Raw genomic sequence first — 7,936 nt, forward strand, 5'->3', positions numbered from 1 at the left:
AAACGAGTTTCCCTAATTTAGAGAGCAAAGCAGGAAAAGGCAGGTGCTATGGTTTGCATGTCTCCCATCTAAAATTCAGGTGTTGCCAATATGATAATATTAAGAGGCAAGGCCTTTAAGAGGTGATAGGGCCATGAGGATTCCTCCCTTATGAATGGGATTAAGTCTCTTACAAAAGAGGCCTCAGACACTCTTCACCCCTTTTGACTTTCTGCCCCACAGTTTACCATCAGAGGACATAGCAGCAAGGTGCCATCCTAGAAGCAGAGAGCAGACCCTTACCAGACAACCAACCAGCTGGTGCCATGATTCTGGACTTCTCGGCCTCCAGAACTGTGAGAAATAAATTTCTATATTCTATAAATTACCCATTCTGTAGTATCTTGTAATAGTAGCACAAATAGACTAAGACTGTAAGAAAATGGATTTGGGTCAAACGAGCATTTGAGTGGCGCATTAAAGAATTCTCAAATAAACCCCAGATATTTTTTGCCCATAAATAGTAGTACTTTACATCTTAAGGTGCATTTTAAAAAATGAAAATTTAGATAAAACAACAAATAGCGTCAATTTTCTACATGGCTAATATCTGGCAGAAATCTAGGAATGGCTAACATTTGAAATGATTATTTCTCAAGATGCGATCTGTGTTCTCTAACTCCAATTCTTGGTATGAGAGAGAGAGGAGCCATCCATTGTTCTTTCCACATTTTGATTTCCAGCTGAGATCAAAACACATTGATCAAAGCCAGGAACCAAGAGCCAAAGGTGAAAGAATCCACAAACTCAGATACATGAGGACATACTGAGTAAGATGGAGAAAATGGGTTCCTCTTCCTATATGAAAATCCAGAAACCCCCTGACAATCTAAGAGTTGCACTTTACAAGGAAATGAGCTCATACTTCAACATTATAACACCTGACAGAGTGTTGATTTATTTTAACCCATAGAGATTTAACAGGAAAATAGTTTAGGACAGCTGTCAATACATACCCTCTAGCATGCCTCAGATCATTTTCTCTAAAGGAAAATATATCTTGGGTTCTTAGAAGAAAATTCAAAATACATTTGTCAATAAAAAAATCTTCTAAACACTTCCTTTTGTCATACTCAACCTAAAATATTTTGTGGTTCTATTTTCATGAGATATTTAAATTCAAATTTTTCTTATTATTTATAATACAATCATTTGCATGTAAGCAACATCCAAAACTATTTTTTAAAGCAGGTTTTGTACAGGTTATTTCAGCAAGAACTCAATTTTTCTTGATAAAAAAGTGCAAATTTAAAATGCCATGGAAATTTCTGTGTTTTCATTATATCCTTTCCATATCCTCCAATGCAAAGGTTATAAATCAGCCTATAAGTGGAGGTCTATTCTTAAACTAACATCTCATTTGTTTGAGCTAAAAGCCAAATACTTTAACTCATTTACCCATGAAAATTTTTGTTTCACATGTAAAGTAAAACAAACACAGGGGCAAACCTTTATAACATTTATTATAGAGGAGAAAGAGAGTAGGATAGTTAAGAATATATTTCTTCTGAGATGGATTTCATCTGTGTAGTTTTTAGACCAGTTAACTGCTGCATAAAGTTTCCAAATATGCCAGTGGTTCTCAAAGTCCCCAGTCTCAGTGAAGGCAACATAGGTTCACATATGGGGCAGTCCCATGGTCAGTCCCTGATTTGGCCAGGAAGAGGCATAATGGCAGCTAGTTCTCCATTAACTAGTTCTAACTTCACCTTTTATCACAACTGAGCCCCCACAACCCAAAGAACAGCCTGGATGAGAAGTATGTGATAGTTTCTTCTTAAAGAATATATTTCCCCTTAGACAAAAAAAAAAAGTTATAATGTTCAAACTGAAAACAGTACATGTATCCCTTTTCAGCTATGTGTGGCATATATACACCTGGGTAAGCATAAATAGTGTAGAAAGCACTCCTAGCTGACATTTTAACATTCCCAGGAAAGTACGTGAACTTGCTTCCGTGCCTTCTCGGAAATAGGATGGCCAATATAGTGCTTTGTACAGGTTCATTTTTCAGTTTTGTCACACATAGGAAATGGCCTTACCATTGAAAAATACTCTTTGGATGTAAAACTATCCAAAAAACAATTCATGCTATTCACAAATGAGAAAAGTGCGGAGGTCAATAGTTAAACTGCAATTGCTCCATTAAAGTTTTCTCAACCGCACACAGACAAGGGTGGAGGGAGAGAAAGAGGAAGAGGGATGGAGGGAAAGGGAAAAAAAGGAGAAAGAGCTACAGGAGAGATGGAGGAAGAGACAGGATTTAAACCATGTATGCCTTTGTCCTTGCAATCTTAGTTCTATTTTATGTTGATATCTCCTGCAGCTAATTATGTTACTTCTGTTTCACATGGATCTCATATAGAAAATGCACAAGTGTTTAAGAACAGAATATAATGATGAAGGAATATCAATAAGTATATTTTTTGCATTGGTTATATTAGTCAAACATGGCATTACAAAAGGAGTGTCTAATCTTCCCCAGATACCATTATAAGGTAAAGTTCTTACATATTATTATCAGCATCAGTAAAATTTGATAAATTTCTACTTGACTGACAGAAATACAGATTTATCTTTGTTCCATGCCACTCCTGATAGACATTTACCTCCACCTTGGAACAATACAAAGGACTCCACTTAAAAGGCAAATCAAGCCAAACCTTATAAAGACAAGCCACAGACTCCAGGTTACATGGTTTGAGTTCTGCACAAAATATTTGAATGGATGCTTCATAAAAGATGATATATGAGGACTTGGTGCAGAACAAGATGGCAGAATAGAAGTCTCCGCCAATTGTCCCTGCTTCAAGGACACCAATTTAACAACTAACTACATAAAATAGCACCTTTATAAGAACCAAAAATCAGGTGAGTACCTGGTTTTAACTTCGTATTACTAAAAGAGGCACTGAAGAGGCAGGAAAAACCATCTTGAATTGCTGACATCACACCTCCTCTCTCCCCCAGCAGCAGTGGCATGGTGCAGAGAACATTTTTGTGTGCTGGGGAGAAGGAGATCACAGTATTTGTGAGGCATTGAACTCAGTGCTGCCTTATTATAACAGAAAACAAAATTGGACCAATCTATTCATGAATTGGAAAATCAATATTGCTAAAATGTCCACACTACCCAAAGCAATCTACAGATTTAATGCAATCCCTATCAAAATGCCAATGACATTATTCACAGAAATAGAAAAACAATCTAAAACGTATGTGGGACCACAAAACACCCAGAATAGCCAAAGCTATACTAAGCCAAAAAAAAACCAAAAAAACAAAAATAAAAACAAACAAAAAAAAAACTGTAGGAATCACTTACCTGACTTTAAATTACACTACACAGCTAAGGTAACCAAAAAGGCATGGTACCCACATAAATAAAAACAGACACATAGATCACTGAAACTGAATAGAGGATCCAGAGGTAAATCCATACATACATCTACAGTGAACTCATTTTTGACGAAGTAGCCATGAACATACATTGTGGAAAGGACAATCTCTCCAATAAATGATGCCAGGCAAGCTGGACATCTATATGCAAAAGAACAAAACTAGATTCCTATCTCTGAACAGATACAAAAATCAAATCAAAATGGATTAAAGACTGAAATATAAGATCTCAAATGATGTAACTACTACATGAAAACATTAGGGAATCTCTCCAGAACATTGGACTGGGCAAAGATTTCTTAAGTAATAAACACTTCACAAGCACAGGCAACCCAAAACAAAAATTGACAAATGGGATCATACCAAGTTCCAAAGCCTCTGCACAGCAAATAATAATAATAATAATAATAATAATAATAATTAACAAAGATAAAAGCCACAGAACAGGAGAAAATACTAATTTATATTCCCATCTTGCAAACTACCCATCTGACAAAAGGTTAATAACCAGAATACATAAGGAGCTCAAACAAAAGTGTAGGAAAAACATCTAGTAATCCTTTTTTTAAAAAAATGGGCAAAAAATCTGAATAGACATTTCTTGAAAGAAGACAGGTATATGAAAAGGTGCTCAACATCATTGCTCATCAGAGAAATGCAAATCAAAACTGCAATAAGATATTATCTCACCTCAGGTAGAATGGCTTTTATCTAATGTCTGGCAATAACAAATGCTGACAAGGATGGAGAGAAAAGGAAAGCCTCGTACATTGTTAGCGGGAATATAAATTAGTACAACCACTGTGGAGAACAGTTTGGAGGTTTCTCAAAAAACTAAAAATAGGGCTACTGTACTATCCAGCAATCCTGCTGCTGGGTATATACCCCAAATAAAAGAAATCGACATATCAAAGAATACCTGCACTCTGATGTTTGTTGTAGCACTGTTCACAATAGCCAAAATTTGGAAGCAATGTAGTGTTCATCAACAGATGAATGAATAAAGAAAATGTGGTTCATATACACAGTGGAGCACTAATCAGCCATAAAGAAGAATGAGATTCTGTTTTTTGCAACAAAATGGATGGAACTGGAGGTCATTTTGTTAAGTGAACTAAGCTAGACAGAGAAGGACAAACCTTAAATGTTCTCACTGATTTGTGGAAGGTAAAAAGGAAAGTAGTTGAACTCATGGAGATAAGAGTAGAAGGATGGTTAACAGAGATTGGGAAGGGTAGTCAGGGAGTGTGGGGGAAGTAGCGATGGTTAATCGGCACAAAAACATTGTTGGAAAGAATGAATAAGACCTAGTATTTGCTAGCACAACTGTGTGACTATAGTCAAAAATAATTTGATTGTACATTTTAAAATAACTAAAATAGTACAATTGGATCATTTGTAACACAAAAGATCAATACCTGAGGTGATGGGTACCCCAATTACTCCGATGTGACTATTATGCATTGCATGCCTGTTTTGAAATATCTCCTGTATTTCCTTCCTGTGCGAGGCCAGCTGAGGGCACTTGCTCCCATTGTTTCTGCTCCTGGGTTAACAATCAAGATGGTACATGCTGATGCCTTTTCTCATCCTTTGAGTCACAATGAAGTTGTTGGTTTAATTTTCCATTTGACAATATTTGGTTCAGTAACATACTTTAGTATCAAATGGATGGTAGATGCAATTGATCCAATAAGAAAGCAAAAAGCAGAAGCTCAGAAACAGGCAGAAAAACTAATGAAGCTAATTGGTGTGAAAAACGTGAAGCTCTCAGAATATGAAATGAGTGTTGCTGCCCACCTAGTAGACCATCTTTTCTTTTTTTTTTTTTTTTTTTTTTTTTTTGACACAGAGTCTTGCTCTGTCACCAAGCTGGAGTGCAATGGCATGATCTCGGCTCACTGCAACCTCTGCCTCCCGGGTTCAAGCGATTCTCCTGCCTCAGCCTCCTGAGTAGCTGGGATTACAGACGTGCGCCACCACGCCCAGCTAATTTTTGTATTTTTGTAGAGATGGGGTTTCACCATGTTGGGCAGGATGGTCTTGATCTCTTGACCTCGTGATCCACCCGCCTCAGCCTCACAAAGTGCTGGGATTACAGGCATGAGCCACCGCGCCCAGCCTAGTAGACCCTCTTAATACGCATGTTACTTGGAAGTGATATAGCAGGTTTAGATGAGGTCATTACGGATCTGAAAGACAGTCATCTTACCTATCAAAAAGAAACATTTGTTTGAGAATTCCAGGCTTCTGCAGCCTCTAAAAGGTGTTCTTCTCTATGACCCTCCCCAGGCTGTGGTGAAACGTTGATTGCCAAGGCCACAGCCAAAGAAGCAGGCTGTCGATTTATTAACCTTGAGCCTTCGACACTGACCAATAAGTGGTATGGAGAATCTCAAACACTGGCTGCTGCTGTCTTCTCCCTTGCCATGAAGCTACAACTGTCCATCATCATTATAGACGAAATAGACTCCTTTCTACGAAACCGTTCGGAGTTCTGACCATGAAGCTACAGCCATAATGAAAGCTCAGTTTATGAGTCTCTGGGATGGACTGGATACTGATCACAGCTCCCAGGTCATAGTAATGGGAGCTACCATTCATCCTCAGGACCTTGACACGGCTATAACGAGAAGAATTCCTACAAGATTTCATATCAACCAGCCTGCTTTAAAACAGAAAGAAGCAATCCTGAAACTCATCTTGAAAAATGAAAATGTGGATAGGCATGTAGACCTGCTAGAAGTTGCCCAGGAAACTGATGCGTTTTCAGGAAGGGACCTAAATGCGATGTGTTGAGATGCTGCCCTCCTCTGTGTTAGAGAATGTTAATTCTACATCAGAAGAAAGCCATGATGAAGATGAAATTCGGCCTGTTCAACAGCAGGACCTGCATCGGGCAATTGAAAAGATTAAGAAATCGAAGGATGCAGCATTGAAAAAATTAAGAAATCAAAGGATGCAGCATTTCAGAATGTTTTAACACAGGTTTGTTTAGATTAAGAGTGAAGATCATTTGCACAGTTCACTGATCTAGTTTGGTGTGTCCTCTTATCTGTTAGTGGAAGTAGAATGGAAAGAGTGCTCTTTAAACAATGAGGGAGTTCAGTGTTTATGGTTTTGTACTCTGAATTCTAAGTTGTTGAAATACAGTTGTTATATAAGTGGCATTACTGTTTGTCAGAAATCATGAGGAGGAACAATTTAATCCAGCCTGAACGTGGGTGCTTGTGTTTGAGCTCTTTAGCCATATGTCGTACAGCCTTATAGAATCTAAGCTGGTCTTACAGTCATGAATGATTCATTGGGTCATTAGTGAGCAATAGGGATGTGGTTAGGCACTGTTTCCTTGACATGTGAGTATGTGTTTGTGTGTGTGCACATATGTGTGTATATTAAATGTATATATCCACACATTTTATATGGACATTCTGTAGATATGTTTGAATACAGAATTTTTTTTATCCTAACTACTGAATCCAGAAGTACCGAATAATATACAGTAAAACTAAGATTTAAGATTGTGTCAAAAAGGTACAGTGATTCAACCATTTCCATTTGTCATTTGTTTCAACCTTTTTTAAGTTGAGTGTTTTTCTTTCTGCAGTTGATTAATTGGATCCTCCACCTTGCATATATACATCTTGCATATATATACATAGGCTCAATTATTAGATTTGTCAGGATAATCAAATAAAAATACCAGGTCAGTGATCAGCATTGAATGGTTGTTAGACAGTCATGTCAGTCAACACTGATTTCACCTCTTTCTGTAAGCATACTGAGTAAAAACTTTTTTTCAGTTTAAATTGATTTACGTGAAAGTGGATTAAAAGGCCTTTCAAAAGAATGGGTTTGAAAAACCTCAGTCCGCTTTAATACACGTACATTTCTTTCCTTTCTTCATTTAATGTAACATATGTCTGTTGTAACTACATTTCTTAAATATTATTTTAAGGTTATATGTTCTTTAATTATGCTGCAACATAATTTGGTCACCAAAAATGAAATAATAGTTTAAAACAAGTAGCTGTTACTAAGTGTGCTAAAAATACTCATTTTGTAATTAATTTTTAAAGTTTTCTTAGTATATTATAAATTGTTCCCTGGTCAAGTACAAATGTACACATCAAAATGCCCATATTGTATCTATCATTTGATGTGAATTATATGTGAAATTTTTCTTGTTCAAAATTTTACTAACCAGAATTCTGTTACAGGCACTTAAACACGCAGCATGAGGAAAATGGAACAACATAATCTTGAGGTGCCTTCTGAATCATCAGATTAAATTATGCTTCGTATGTTTTGTTTTACTGTATTTCTTTAAAAACTCTCAATCTTTATTCATGTGTTACTGGATTAATTTATTTGATAATGTCTCACAAGAATCTATTAGATCATTTATTCTTCAGTTGTGCTTTGAATGATGGGGTGGAAGTTTCAGGTGAACACTGTGGATAACAAAAGCAAGTTGTGGAAGACTGAAGAGGATGGA

At 36.7% G+C, this 7,936-nt stretch overlaps 1 pseudogene; it reads left to right on the forward strand.

Moving 5' to 3' along the window:
- The first annotated feature begins 1,307 nt into the window (after window positions 1–1,307).
- Window positions 1,308–6,690, forward strand: LOC100995297 (outer mitochondrial transmembrane helix translocase-like; annotated as a pseudogene).
- The last annotated feature ends 1,246 nt before the right edge of the window (window positions 6,691–7,936 follow it).

Source organism: Pan paniscus, chromosome 17, assembly GCF_029289425.2.
Source record: "Pan paniscus chromosome 17, NHGRI_mPanPan1-v2.0_pri, whole genome shotgun sequence".
Lineage (NCBI taxonomy): Eukaryota > Metazoa > Chordata > Mammalia > Primates > Hominidae > Pan > Pan paniscus.